This window comes from Gorilla gorilla, chromosome 18 (genome assembly GCF_029281585.2).
Source record: "Gorilla gorilla gorilla isolate KB3781 chromosome 18, NHGRI_mGorGor1-v2.1_pri, whole genome shotgun sequence".
Classification (NCBI taxonomy): domain Eukaryota; kingdom Metazoa; phylum Chordata; class Mammalia; order Primates; family Hominidae; genus Gorilla; species Gorilla gorilla.
Genome location: NC_073242.2, coordinates 66,541,341 through 66,557,301, shown reverse-complemented (window position 1 = coordinate 66,557,301; position 15,961 = coordinate 66,541,341). Strand labels below are relative to the sequence as shown.

Genomic DNA, 15,961 nt, shown 5'->3' with positions numbered 1-15,961 from the left:
GCCCAGAGGGGCTGCGAGGGGACGCTCCAGGCACCTCCAGAGTGGCCGCCACCCTTGTCTCACAGGATTCCAGGGCAGAAGTGCCAAAAAGGCCCCTTCCCACCTCCCTTGAACTCTGCGGCCTGCTCTGTGCATTGCGGCTTCGAGTCCCTGTGTCCCCTAGTGCCATGTCTTCCCTGTGGTCTGTGTGTGAAACCACCACTGTGTACGCTTGTCTGGCCCAGCCATGGCTGGCTGTCCATCTGGCCTGTGAGTCTGTGCCCAGTTGTCCATGTGCTTACTGTGAGCCTGGGCCTGTGTTTCATGTTCTGTGTCATGTGACACTGTGCCCCGCCTGCCGGGGGTACTCGTGTGGCCTGGGTCCTTGGCTCTGTAGGTCTGACCCGGTCCCAGTCCGGTGCCTTCCACCCTGCCTTGGCCTATCACGGCTGCCTCCGGGCCTCGGCCTGTTTGCACTGCATTCAAGGGGCTGCACCCCCACCTTCACCCACCAATGGCCTTAATTGGCCCTCTGGACCTCCGTTGGCCCAGGACAGGGTGGCATCCACGACTCTCAGGACCACCCTGCCAAGGCAGAATAAACCGAATCCCGTTGAAAAAAATTGGAAAATTATGAAGCACAGAAGAAAATAAGTTTTGAGGAAAAGGGGTCAGAAGAAATTAGACATCACATAAACTTTGCATATTGGAAATATATTTTAAATGTTAAGGTAAAAACAAATGGAGAAAATAGAATATCAAAATAATTTTGAGACCGGGCATGGTGGTTCACGCCTGTAATCCTAGCACTTTGGGAGGTCCAGGCAGGTGGATGACTTGAGGTCAGGAGTTTGATACCAGTCTGGCCAACATCGTGAAACCCCATCTCTACTAAAAATACAAAAATTAGCTGGATGTGATGGCAGGCCCCTGTAATCCCAGCTACTCGGGAGGCTGAGGTATGAGAATCCCTTGAACCTGGGAGGCAGAGGTTGCAGTGAGCCAAGATTGTACCACTGCACTCCAGCCTGAGCAACAGTGTGAGACTCTGTCTCACAAAACAATGATTTTGGAAGAGCAGGAAACTAAACCGAGCAAGCACATTTTGAAAAGAGTCAAATAGAAATAAATAATTTAAACAAATTTCATATACAAGATGTGAGTTAAATATAAAATTAGGCTGAGTTGATGAGAGAATTAGTGAACTGGATTAGTGAACTGGAATTTTCAGCAGAATGAATATAACAAAGAGAAACAAAATAATAGCAATATGAATGTAATTATCTGTATATAAATAATAGAATGACAGGGAATAAAGCACAATTATTTCACTTGAATTCATACAAATAATAAATCACACTAATAAATTAATTATTTACCAACTTCTAAAATTAAAAGCCAGGCATGAACATGGATACATAGCTAGCATATTTTTAATAAATAATGGTAAACTAAACTACCTTCATAACTGGCTGGGCGCGGTGGCTCACGCCTGTGATCCCAGCACTTTGGAAGGCCGAGGCGGATGGATCACCAGGAGTTTGATACCAGCCTGGCCAACACTAAAAATACAAAAATTAGCCGGGCGTGGTAGTGCATGCCTGTAATCCTAGCTACTCGGGAGGCTAAGGCAAGAGAATCGCTTGAACCTGGGAGGCAGAGATTGCCGTGAGCCAAGATAGTGCCACTGCACTCCAGCCTGGGTGACAGAGCTAGAGTCCGTCTTAAAAAAAAAAAAAAAAGAGAAATTTTTATTTACGAATGGGAGCATCTTAAGTGTACACTTCAAGAAGATAGAAAAGTTGTCTTATATAAAGTTTAGGGAATCAAAATTAAAGATAAGGAACTTGTGGACACAGGGGACTATGATGCTGGACATGGAACTAAAGAAATCACCAAGTCCTTGGCAGCATAGGTTTCAAAAGCATTTAGATGAAATAAAAGTATAATCAAATTATGTATCAAATTATCTATTTCTTGAATAACTTGATGTCAAAAATATATTTTTCAGGTAATTATTTTCATAATTTATTTAAAATCTGTGATATTTATATTGCACATTATGCAAAATTTTGATTATTTTTTATCAGACCTAATTAGTATAAAAGGGCTAACAGTGTAATAGAAATTACCCACAAGCCTCTGGAAGCCCACGATGACTGAGTCACAAGCCCATAACAGTGCTGAGGAGGATGAGATGATGAGGTCCATCCATTGCGTGACCACAAAGCAGCTCACCAGCAGCAGGATGGTCTGAGTGGCCCTTTTCTCTGGGGAGGCTCTTGGAGAGAGGCTGATGCTGTGAAGGTATTGGAATCATCTCTGATGCCTGGACAAGAGAATCACCATGTATGCACTTCAGAGCAACATGATTGCTACAAAGAAGACATTTGTAAGCAGTGGCAGCATGAAAGACAGGCTCCGGATGATGTAGCTTATGGAAGAAAGTGAGCAGTATTTACTAATACTTAGCACATCGGTCTTGGTCCCACTAGGAGAAGCCACAGTGGAGGAGAGCAGGTTACTACTGAGAGACAAACTGAGAACCCATAGGAAGAAGAAGGAATGAAAGATGTAACCTGTGAATTTCTGCTTAATCCTTGCAGACCAGGACTTGCTGGGGCTGATGGTGACGGCCTGGAGCACGCTTAGGAGGCAGGTGGTGCAGAAAGAGAGGTCCCTCATCACCCTGTTCATGTAGAAAAGCATCTTACACTTAAAGTCATTTTGAAAATTCAGTGACTCAAAAATGTCTTCAGACACAAGAACACAATCGTGAGCAGCATCATGATATGGACAAAGGCCAAGTGACTGGTAGTCTGATCAGTAGGCTTAAGCCTGTGATCCACAAGAACTGTGAAGATGCAGAAGAAAAGGAGGAAGGCATTGGCTGAGACTCCAATACCAGCTTGGGAAAAGAAGACACTTTTAATGATAATATAGGTAGCAAGTGTGTTCATCTTAATGGAAAATAGGAAGCATTTTGTATATCTGAAACAAAAACAAATAAAACTCCCATCATCAATGTTATTTATTCCGTAGTAAAATTTTCACCAGCATTATTTTATTACCAATAATTTATCTTGGTTAATCTTGAGTATCTCATATAATTTCTTAAAAATATGGCCTGGAAATTATTTCATACACCCAATTATTAATACAATGCATCAAGCACCCACATATGAACAATTAGAGGTATAGTCACATTATCTATACTCCTATACTGCCTAAGAAACATTCATTTAGAAAACTTTAAGATTTTCCTTGATTCAGTGTTAATGACAAAGAATAGTGAGTGCGTGTAAAAATAAATCAGGTGTGTTTCTGCAAGTGAACTGAAGTAAATTTTATGCTAATAGAGGAAGAATAACCAAAAACATTTTGGAAAAAATGACCCATTAAGTGGATCTTATATCATAGTACTCTGACAATTGTTCTCCTTTCTCCCTCATTTAAGTACACTAGCAATTGTGTAGGGCCTACTTTGATAATGCAGGATAATTTCTCTATTATAATTTCAGCTGCTTACTAAAAAAGGTGTGTTTCTGCCAGATCTTCATATGGCCTCCTTCTCCGGTGAGATGCTGGAGGGCATTGGTGCTGAGCCTGGACTGGGGAGGACTATGGTTTTAACATATACTTAAGAATCTAAGTATTTTATAGTTATACTAAAAATTTTTTTTCTTGTCTTTTTAAATTTTAAACTTTTTTTGCCCTCTATGTTTATTTTATGAATCTCACTACCTCACCAAAGAAATAATCATGACATCCAAAAACATTACATAGACTTGGGAGAAACTGAACAGAAGAAAAACTCACAGAAGTCATATGGGTTGTTTGAAAGTAAAAAAGAATTGGGTTCTATCTAACACCATAAATATGTGCAAATCTGAATTTACTCCTCAGATTGCTAGAAGCAGTGAGTTTGTCCTTGGACTTAGGGTAAAGGTCCTGAGAACTCTTAGAGACAGATAATGCAGATCAAGTTCATCTTCCTTATTCTCACTTCATCATAGTTTTTAGTAGTAGAAACCCTATGTCATGTGCACAGTCACAGAAATGTTAGAGAAAACAACATCACTAAATAGAACAGGCATCACAGACTCATCATAGATTTTATGGGCTAAGATCTGATGTCTGAATAAAAATTGTAAAGTAAGACAGAAAGGTACAATACAAATCCAATGCTGTTTTGCATTAGAAAATGTTATGTTGAACAATATAAAGTTTGATAAAACCCATTTCCTCATTTTTATAATACTATTTAATATTTAGCATTGTAATACTTCATGAGTGACCCCATTTTAATATAGGTCTTTGCATTCTGCCTGACATACATTTAAGTATGAATATAGATCACAAAATAGCATCCTATGTTTTATTATAGTAATCAAAGTGTCATATTTATCATCACTTTCACCATATTCTGTGAGCTGCATTATAAAACATATGACCATTCATCAACAGCACAAAGTGATTGTGAGAATTGCAGATGATCTCTTCAGAGGGAGGAAGGTTTGTTTTCAGTGACAATAGTTGGCAACCTGAGAAACACAGCTAGCATCGTCAGGAAAGGGGGTAATCTTTCCCAGCTCGAACGCTTCCAGGAAAATTGTTTGTATAATGTACAAATAGTAAAATAATTATTATGACAAGTTCCAGATACCATTGACAAACTGAAACGCACCTACTACTCACTGGAAATTTAACTTAGTGTAAGGTGCAGCTGAAAGCACAATGCTTACTAACAGCATTCATGATCTCCAGACATTTTATTCTCAGCTCATGTAAGAAAAGCCTAAGCAGAAGTGTAGCTGTAGAGGTAGCAGACAGAAAAACACTGGAGGGGCTACAAATTTTTGGAAACCTTAACATCCTGTGTGCAAGTACATTTTTCTGACCACGAAACCCAAAACATATGAGCAAAATAGAACACCTTTTTTCTCTAAAGTCATGGACGTCTTTTACCATCACACCTTTGTGTATCAAAGTAACAAGAAGATGAGAGTCATGTGAACTGTGTAAAATATTGTATTAGGAAAGGAATGGAGGGCATGTCCTTCTTGCTCAGAAACTCTGAGCAAGATCAGTTCAGATTCATCATCTCAGACATTTCTCCTCTACATGAAATGTAGAGCTCTTAACACGAAATATTTAAAGACAAACTTAAAATTGTCTTGTGTTCAGGAACAGAGGAGTTTTCTACTGATAAAGTTTTTTAAGGTTTGATGCCCACATGAGCCACAAATGGACAATTTCTAACATCATTATTTTATTCCTTTTTGTTTTTAATAGTATCCTAATTTCATCATCTCTGTCTTCCATTTTAGAACATATAGACACTAGAAGGCAATAATCCTACTGAAGTCAGAAAACATTAACTTGTGAATTCAAACATTTAAACTATAATACACTTGTCACTTTTTGTAAATACGTGTTTTGTTGAGCTAAAGCAAGATTTGAAAATTTGAGAAAAAGAATTACTAAGTTTCAAGGATAATTTTTATAAGAGGAAATACTGTCATTCAAGTTTGCAAATTATTATTCTTTCAACACTAAACAATCTCATACAAGCTAATACATAAAACATTTTATGAGTTTTAGACTATTTCCAAAACACAAAATATTAAACTGAATTTAAGAAAATATTGGGGCCAGATATGGTGGCTCACGCCTTTAATGCCAGCACTTTGGGAGGCCGAGGCGGGAAGATCACGAGGTCAAGAGTTCGAGACCAGCCTGGCCAACATGGTGAAACCGTGTGTCTACTAAAAATGTAAAAATGATTTGGGCATAGTGGTGCATGCCTGTAATCCCAGCCACTTGGGAGGCTGAGACAGGAGAATCCCTTGAACCCGGGAGGCAGAGGTTGCAGTGAGCTGAGATCGTGCCATTGCACTCCAGCCTGGGTGACCGAACAAGACTCCATCTCGGAAAAAAAAAAAAAGAAAAGAAAATTTTTGAAATCATTCTTAATATCACCAGCCTCCATGCATACAAGGTATTCAGTCACTTGACAGAGTTATAGCAGACACAGCAGAAGGTAATGTTTTCAGATAGTTTTGTGGTAGAAAAAAAAAACTGTTTATTAGCAATTACGCTAATACAATTAAACATAATGTTCCTTATGGCCATTTGCTAAAATATCATTATTGTAAAATATTTTAAAATTTTGTTTTATCACGTAATTATTCAAACAGTTCTTAAGTATTAGAGATATATTAAAGTATCTTCAAACTTAACAAAATAAAAATATGACCAGGTGCGGTGGCTCACGCCTGTAATCCCAGCACTTTGGGAGGCCAAGGTGGGCGGATCACGAGGTTAGGAGTTCTAGACCAGTCTGGCCAACATAGTGAAACCCCATCTCTACTAGAAATACAAAAAATTAGAAAATTAGCCGGGTGTGGTGGCGGGTGCCTGTAGTCCCAGCTACTTGCAGGAGAATTGCTTGAACCCGGCAGGCAGAGGTTACAGTGAGCCAGGATCGCACCATTGCATTCCAGCCTGGGTGACAATGCGAGACCTTGTCTCAAAAAAATAAATAAATAAAATTAAAATTAAAATATGATTAAATCATTATAAATTAGCTCATATTTTAATGTCAAGATAAAAATTTTCATAAATGCACAATTTGTTGTAAAATGAGAAATAGTCAAATAAAACTGCAAATAGAGTATAACATTACAAAATTACACATTTTCTTACACAAATCTTTAAGTTTATGTTTTCATAACATATGGTATGTAGAAACACCTACCAGTTAGTTATAATTCAATGAGATACAAGAGCAAAATCATGAGAAAATTACAGACCTCATTGATAAAATTCTGCCTCCTCCAACTTTCCACCTGAGTCTTGAGTATTCATCAGTAATGAAGCTAAGAAACAGATACCGAGGTTTGTCTTGGAATCATTCTGTGTATATGAATTTTTGTCCCTGAGACATGGGTATAAAGAATAAATGCTGTCATTTCATTTCTTTCTGGACTTATTACTGTCATGTCACCTGTAGAAGTAAGACAGTAGGCTCTGGGATTGGTAGAAATGGGAGTCACCAAATAGAAAACTGAACTTACCTAATTCCTGGAAAAGTAGAGTGGCAGCAGCTGGATCCTAAACTTGGTAATGAGTGAGCTCATTTTCTTCAGTAACATTGCCCAGGTGCATTGTCTGGGCTCAGTCCTCATCAATAAAACCAAAATTAAAGAATAATCATAACTTCAGACATTTTTTATTTTTATATAATATTACCAAATGTAGTATTGCTGATTAATAAACAAATTATATGTACATGCAATGAGATGGATAAACATCACAAATATAATGTTACATAAATTCAACCAGATTAAAAATATGCATACTATCTAATCCCATTTATTAAAACTTCAAAAAGCAAACAGCATTCAGTTTCTGTCTTCAAGTAAGGGTGGAATAACTTGTGGAACTAATACATTCACAGAAAACATAAATTCTTGATAAAATATTATATGTAGTAATATACAAACATCCCTCCATGTAATACATATGACATGATAAGGGTAAGAACTGAATGATAATTTTAGCTTGGTCCACTGTAGGGGATATGGGGATTGGAGTTGAGTCCAGCCAAGTTAACTCCATCCTAGAAATATAACAGTACTCTTCAAAAAAACACAATGGAATCCAAAATCTCTACAGCTGTCATTTATAGTTTCTAGAACACAAGCTTAAAATGTAGAAGATGTATGAAGAAACAGGACAGTGTCACCAATACGCAAGACAAAAAATGGGCAGTAGAAATGATCCCCAAGATATCCAAGATGTTGCAATTAGAAGACAAGGATTTGAATGCAGCAATAATAAATATGTTCAAAGAGATAAATCCTCATAATGAATGAACAGACATCCAACCTTGGTAGAGAAATAGAAATTATAAAATAATTAAATAGAAAGATAACAAAATAAAAAAATACTGCTGAGCTTCTCAGCTGATTAGAAATTGAAGAAATATAGACAGAGCCATAGAAATTATTCAGTCTGAGGAAAATATAAAAGTTTGAAGAAAAATAAACAGAGGCTTAGAGACTTGTGAGATAAGTGAGTCCCACTAGACAGGGCCTGGCACACAGTGCAGCTGACATGTTCCTGCCTGAGCATTTTGGCTCTGGCCCAGTGTTCTTCTGAGAGCTCAGTTCCCAGAGGCAAGTGATAGTCCCTGAGGCTCCCCTTGCAGTCACAGTGGCCGCTACCACTGCTGCCACCAGGCTTGAAAGAAAGCATGGAGCCTGGGCACCTTCATGCACCCAGCAGTGAAATCCATGGCTGGCTTTGCAAGAGGGAAGTGTGAGTGGGTCACATGCCCACAGAAGTCACTCTTCACTGTTCCCACCAATGGAGTGGGGCAAGGCTCACCAGTGACAGCCCTGGAGCACAGCTGCTCTGCCTGCACCCAGCAATTTTGGCTGCTGCCCAGTGGTCTTCTGAGATTCCAGCCTTGCAGAGGTCTGCATTCTGTCCTGGGGCCCCCACTGTCATCACCACTGCTGCCACTGCCATGGCCACTGCTGGGCCAGGCAGGCAATGGTTGACCAGGTACTGTCACACACCCCAATGAAGGATATTGCTGCTGCTGCTGTAGGAGAAAAATGTGAGTGGACAATGTGCCCGGCATCTGCCTGCCTCCACTGCTCCCCCTGAGGGGGCCCTGCCTTCCCTGGGACAGGCCAACAGCACAGCTGCCCTCCTCCCATGTGATGATTTTAGCCATGGTCTGGAGACTTTCTGTGAGCCCAGCCCTCACAGGCCTATGATCTGCCCTTGAGTTCCCACCATCTGAGTGCTCTGCTTGGCCCTGCCTGAGAGTTCTGCTGGTGACCTAGGGACCAGCCTGCTTCTCCATGTCACAGTCAACACCTGCACCCTGAAGACCTGAGGACAAGTGCACTGGCCCAGTTCAGGTCAAGGACCTCCAGGACTCATTCATGCTGTATAAAGGACCATCTAGAAGCCTGAAGATTGGGAGACTGCCTAGCCCAGTCCACCATTCCTGGCACCTTATCACACACCTCAGGGTCTTTGGCTAGGCTGACCCTACCAACTGACACCACCACAGCTGACACTCACCTGCTTGTGGCAAAAGGCAGAGCCCAGCCTCTCTAAAGAAAGCAGCAACGTCTCTGCCTGGAAGATAAGGTGAACCACAAAAATGTCTGTATTGGGCTGAGTTAATAGGTTCTGCCCCATAGCCACTCCCATGGAGAACTGTGGAACAGAAGTTTTCTGTGGCTCTCAGGTACGCTGTGGTCTGGAGAAAGATGACAGTGTCTGTCTGAACTGAGAGTCTTGAGCCCTAGAACAGAAGTTTGATAAGGAAGCAGATCACATTTTTTTTCCTGTATGGGGGTGTCCAATCTTTTGGTTTCCCTGGGCCAGGTTGAAAGAATTGCCTTGGGCCACACATAAAATACAGTAACACTAACAACAGCTGATGAGCTAAAAAAAAAATCGCAGAAAAAATTACGCAATGTTTTAAGAAAGTTTATGAATTTGTGTTGGGACACATTCAAAGCCATACTGGGCCACATGTACCTCGTGGGCCATGGGCTGGACAAGCTTGGTTTAGGATGTGTAGCTGATATATCTCCATTCCCCTCTGCAGCCTCGCCAGGACCTCTCTCAGCCACCCCCAACAGGGTTAGTGTCTGTGCTCATCATTGGGGTATTCATAGATGAGCTTGGTGGTTCATCTCTGCCCAGCTTTGTCCCCTCCTGGGTGAATGGGGAAATAAAGGCACTGGGCTTTTCACAAACCAGCCCATCACCTGAAACAACAAAGAGCATCTCTCATTAAAGGAAGATCAAGTACATTTGCATCAACTTCTGCTACAACTGGCTCTTATCCGTAAGCACTATCTATGACTCATTTTGTTCCTAACATAACCCAGTTCTACATATACTGAGCACATATAACATGCAGGGCACTGTGCTAGATGCCCTGGCCTCGGTAAGCATCACTGTGGGGAAAGAAATTTCCTGGAAAAAAGTGTTGCATTCAAAAAATTAACACCATGCCACTTTTCAAATTGAGGTAAAACTAAAAAGACCTTGTGTTACTCAATAATTAGGGCATGAACAGACTTCTGAATATTCAAACTCACCTAATAATGTCATGAGAGAACATGTCTGACTTTAACCGAAACAAAATACTGTCATTATTCTGAGATTTTGGGTTGGATTTTGTGTGAAAATATGTAATATTTTCATCACTTTGTGATGTGCAACAGGCATACAAAAATACATGCACAAAGTATTCATGCAAAGCTCCATGAATTATTGCAGAGCAAATACACTTGTGTGGCCAAGAAAGAGAACCAGCTTCACTCATGCCCTGGCAATTAGTCTTTCCCTCCCTCCTTCCAATGACAGCTAAGCTTTTAATAGCCTACATTGTACAGTAACTTTGTATTTTTATACAAAATGTTTTATTACAGAAAATTTTAAACATGTACAACGGAAACAAAGTCACCCAACCTCAACAACTACTAATCATGTGCCATTTTGTTTTATCTATACTTCAACCTAGTTCACCCCTACTTTATTATTTTTAGTTCTGTTTTTCATTGTGAGGGCATATGTACATTGAAAGGCATGAATCTTAAATGTACAACTTTGACAGACAAATACCCAATATAACATTCATAACTTTTAAGAATAGAATTTTTCACCATCTCCAAAAAATTCTCTCCTACTCCTTTCTGGGCATTTTTTTCTCCCTCAGAGTTTATTTCTTTGTTGATTTTTTTAAATCGTAGGTTCATTTTGTCTGAAATCATACAATATGTATTATTTTATGTGTAGCTTGTCTCATTTAGCAGGTTCATGAGAATCATCCAGGCTGTGTGCTTCAGTAGTTTGTTCCTTTGTGTTGATGAGTAGTACTTGGTTGTATGAATGCTCTACAATTTGCTCACACATTTTCTTATGAAAAACATTTAGGTTACTTTCTGTTTTGGGTTTTTATGACTAAAAGTTCTATACACATTCTTTTGCAATACTTTTTATATGTAATTTAATTTCTGTATCAGCATTTAAGTGACACCGCTTTGCATTTTTTTATTGATTGGTCCAGAGATTACAATATGCATCTTTAACATATCACAATCTACTTAGAGTTAATACATTTTAATACATGTAAAACATAAAGACTTTCCTACAGAACAGTTCCATTTTCCTCCTTCTATCCTTTGTGCTGCTCTTGTAAATTTTACATTAAACATTACAAATCTCACAATACAATGTTAATTTTTTGCCTTAAGTAATTACTGGTCTTTTAAAAAATTAAGAGAAAATAGTGTTTTGAAAATATTTGGAAGCCAATACTTTGGGGCTATGCAAATACATTTTTTCTCCTTTAAATTTTACCCACAATTTTAAAATTATTTAGTAACTTTTGCCTACAGTTGTTATTACTGGAGTGTTCTTGTAGTGATTTTCTGTTTTGAATTATTCATCTACATTGGTAGATGTAGTACTTGGAATTCTGTAAAGATTTTCTTTCTTCCTCCCCTCCTCATTCCCGCACTTTCTTCCTTCTTTCCTTATTTCATCTTTTCTATATTGGTATGGATGTGTGGATATATATTTTATTATCTGGTTATAATTTAATGCTATCATTATTTATTTTGCTGCTCACATTTTTCCACCTTGGGCCATTGGGAGGTCTTACAGGGTGGCTCCTTTTGACATGCTCCCTTGTATGTTTTTAAAGCACTTTTTGACTTTCTGGCTCTATAAGATACTCGAGGCTCAACTTGTATTTTCTATCTCCTGCCCTAGAATTATCCACTATTACAAGTATCCCTGATTCTTCTTATTGAAGAACAGTATTTAGATACCAAGATCCAAAAGTTAGGTGTGCTCATTGATACTGAAATGTCACTGCTTCTGGGCCCTACTAGCAGACAGGGTTTGGAAACATATAACTAAGGTGTGCACACATATCTCCTTTTCTCTCTCTCTCTCTCTGGATGGATATATTGCAATAGAAATGTTTATTCTGATATTTCCAGCTCCAGATCAGCACAACAAGGTTCATTCTAGCATACTGTTTTTATTTTCAACTTTTTTCAACAAGAGTGAGAAACAGGCACTAATAATCAATCATATATAAATATATAAACTAATATGTAAAGTAGTTTCAAAATTGCTAATCCATAGCTTTACAGGAAAAAAAAACAACTAGAACACAGTGTTGGTGTACAGCTTTTGAGTATTACAGCATTCAATCAAAACACTGTTTTCCTAAGTGACTCAGGTCAAGAATTTTCGTCCCCACCATCTTCAACAGGGTTAGGCCATACATTTGTAGTAAGGTTAAACTCATTTATCACCTACTGCATTTCATCTAAATGTCCCAACTTTCTGGTTATTTTTTCAATTTGCATCAAGGACATTTACTCTTTGTGGTCTACAGTTCAATGTGATATGGCAACTGTTCAGAGTAACATCCACCTTCACAGTACCACACAGAACTGTTTCATTACCCTCCGATTCTCTCATGCTGTCCCTTCATAGCCAATGCCTCCCCTCATCCCACTTTTTGGCATCCACTAATCGCTTTTGATCTTTATAATTTTCTTTTTCTACAATATCATATAAATAGAAACATACAATATGTAGCCTTTTGGATCTGACTTCCTTCATTTATAGAAGTAAACTTAAGATTCATCAGTTTCGTGGTGTGAAGCAATAGTTCCATTTCGTTGTAAAGTAGGATTCGAGTCTATGGCTACATCACAGTTTATTGATCGACCTGTTGAGGGACATCTGGTTTATATTTAGCTTTTTGCAGCATGGCCCTTCCCCAACTTCGAGCCTTCTCAGAGCTGGGCCATGTATCCCCACCCCTCCCAGCCTGCTTCCCCCAAGTGGTTTCTCCTGCGAAGAGGGTCAATGTGCTCCCCCCTGGCCTGGGAACCTTCTGGGCATAGAGGTATCTCCCTAGGGAGCTCCCTCCCACCCAGGAAATCACACTGGGGCAGGCCCAGGACCCAGTGGTAAGTTCAGCTGAATGGATGAGGCAGGACAGGCCTTGGAAGCAGTTTGCTAGGAGGGGAAGCCCAGCTGCCTGCAGAGCTGGGAGACTTAGAGGCAGCCAAGAGGTATCAGCCCACTAGGATCTGAGACCATACCCCACTCTCTGAAGAGCTCCAGGGCCTGACAGGCACCAGGTGAGTGAGGATGGCATCCTGGAGGCCCCACCTCTTCCTCTCCCGGTGTCCAGGGCTGCCACTACCCACTTCCTCACAGCTCAACTTGTGTTTGTTCCTTCTTGGGGTCTGCCTTCCTGCTGGGACTCCTGGGGAGGCTGGCATATCATCCCTCAGGAGGGAGGTGCCAGGAGCCCAGGAAAGAAAAGGGAGGCAGTCCCCCTCCCCAAGTGGGCCCCACTGCCATCCACCCACAGGGACATCCCCATCACATGGAGGAGGACATTGAGGCACAGGTGAGAGCAGTGTGGCAGACACTGGGAAGAGCCACCTCCCAGGGCTCTGGGCTGCCCTCCTGAGCCTCCTGAGGTGGGAGACAGAGACCCCTGGGTGACAGAGACATCTTATCAGGCTGTGGAAGGGACTGTTTTCTAAGACAAGGATACCACAGTAATTCAACTCTGCCCACTGCCAGATGGTGCCTTCTGAAATGTGGCCTGGTAACCCTCACAGCTCAAGTCCACAATAGGAGAAACACCTAACACCTGCCTAGGATGGCCAGGTGGGCAGGGGCAAGCAGAAACTCAGGGTGAGGTCACTGGAGAGTATGGTTTGGGCAGGGTTTGAGGGCTCGGTTGAGGCCAAAAATTCTGATTCCCTCCCGGGGTATGCTCCTCTCCTGGGACCTGCTGCCCTGGTTTCCCCCAGCTCCATTCCCCTAGCTGAGTCCTCCTCACCTCATTTCCTGCTCTCCCGTGTGGGCCCAGGACCCATCCCTGTCTAGTCTGTGTGCCTGGAAGCTGGTCTTACCTGAGTCTTCAGCTTCGTTCTTCATCTTTCTCACTTCCCAAGGATGGAGCACCTGAAATGCAGGAGAGGGTGGGGGTGAGAAGTGGCCCCATGATGGCCCATATCCAGGAGCCTGCTGCTTCTCTGCTGGAATATGTGCCTTTCCCTCACAGGGCTCAGAACCTGACCTGACCCAGGAGAACCCCAGGTGCCTCTCACAGGCTGGGCTGGGGCTCTGTCCTCAACAGGCAGGTGAGAGACCAATGCCTGGTGGACAATCTCCCTCAGGTCACACCAAAGGTCTAGGTCCCAACAGGGTGGAAGAGAGGCCAGGCTATCAAAATGATTTCTAGATCCCTGGCCTGGGCTCTGGGTGGCAGGCTGGGGATGATGGAGGGACACCCATACTGCAGATGGAGAGACTGAGGCCCAGGACTGTGGGGGATCCAGGAGCAGTGAGGAGGCCACGGCTGGACTCTGGGGACTTTGGTGCTGGCCCTCAGTGAGGTGGGCTGCTGTAGATGTGAGGACAGCAGGGCATGTGGCTCAGGTGGCTTCCAAGGAACAAGTGGCTCCACGGTTGAGGGTACCCAGAGGTGAATGCAAAGTTACTTCTCCATGCCAATCTGTCCAAACAAACCTTGAGTTCTTTATTTCTATGGAATTCCTGTAGAATCCTAATGGGCATGACCTTCTGGACCCATTTTCACAGCTCTGGTGCCAGTGGAATTGCACTTGTTCATGCTTCTCCCTATTTTGTTAACGGTGGAAATATTTAGAGACAGGGTGGGTTGGAAAGGTACTGAAATAATGGCTGGGGCCTCCTGGGTGGGTGAGTCAGGGCTCCAGCAGTCTAAGACTTTTTACAATAAATACGTTATAGGTAAAATTAGAAAAAAATAAAAATAAAATGGAAATCATTCTCTTTCTTTGCTCACCATAAAGAGAAACACACAGGGTCTAGACATGTCTGTTGGAGCCAGGCTTGTCCTGGGAAAGTGGGAAGCACTGAGCAGGAGCCCTGGGGATGGAGGGCAGGTGAGATGGGGCTCCCAGGGAGATGCAGCCATGGTCAGGGCCTGGCCCACTCAGGCTGGCAAAGACCTTCTGAAGCCCCGGAAAGATGGCCCAGTACACTGAAGACTCAAGTGGCTCATCTGAGCCAAAGATCTGTCCAGTTGGTGCAGAATCTCAGCAGCCCTGCCAACGAGGGGCCTGATCAGCCCTGAGGATCTTAGTCACTGGAGGCAGGTGGCTGGTGGATGAGGCGGAAGAGCCACCTACTGGGAATGTGGGAGTCCACTACCCGGCAGACTGGAAAGAGCTCCTGCGGGTGTGGACCCTAGCACTGTCAGTCTGTGGGTCTGCCAAGGTGGGCATGCGGACCTCCGTGGCCACGCCCATCTACCAGAGCTTTATCTCCTCGTCTGCACAAGTGTAGGACAGTGGAGACTGGATAGGATTTGAATGGGAGGTCCCCTAAAAAGACAGTGTCATGAGCTTTGGCCTCTCCTCTCCTCCGAGCAGAACAAAATGACCTCCTCTGCCCTGTCTTCTCGCAGCGCCCAGCACAGGAGCAGGACTTTTGGCGGTCACGTCCCTCTGCTCTGCCTCCCCAAACTTGCACTTCTCAGGCAGTACAGAGATCAGGCCGTTACAATCTTGGCACAGCCAGACAAGAAGAGAGGCAGGAGAGGGCCAGGGCGGTGGAGGCGTGGGCTGCACTTCCGCTGGTGCCCCAGACCCAGGCTGCGTTCACAGGCTGCAGTCCAAGGGGTACTCAGTGTGGCTCCCTGCACCCCTCATTGGCCTGGATCATCCGCTGCGGCTGATCATTTCTGAAGGTTTGCGTGTACCATTTCCGAAGGTTTTCAGAGAATCCCTGGTGACCTCTGGCAGGGGGTGGTTAACTGGCGACCACCAGCAGGGCCTGTGGCCTTGCCCCCAAGCAGCACCCAGCAATCCCCGTGCCCACCCAGGCACTAAGCATTTGCGGCGGGCCT

General features: G+C 42.5%; 1 long non-coding RNA gene across 1 annotated transcript; it reads right to left on the bottom strand.

The window, feature by feature from the left end:
• Window positions 1-11,526: 11,526 nt before the first annotated feature.
• Window positions 11,527-14,709, bottom strand: LOC134757456 (uncharacterized). Its single transcript, XR_010131441.1, has 3 exons — window positions 14,599-14,709; window positions 13,980-14,031; window positions 11,527-12,772 (listed from the first exon to the last, which is right to left on the bottom strand). It is a non-coding gene; the product is annotated as an uncharacterized lncRNA (long non-coding RNA).
• Window positions 14,710-15,961: the final 1,252 nt, after the last annotated feature.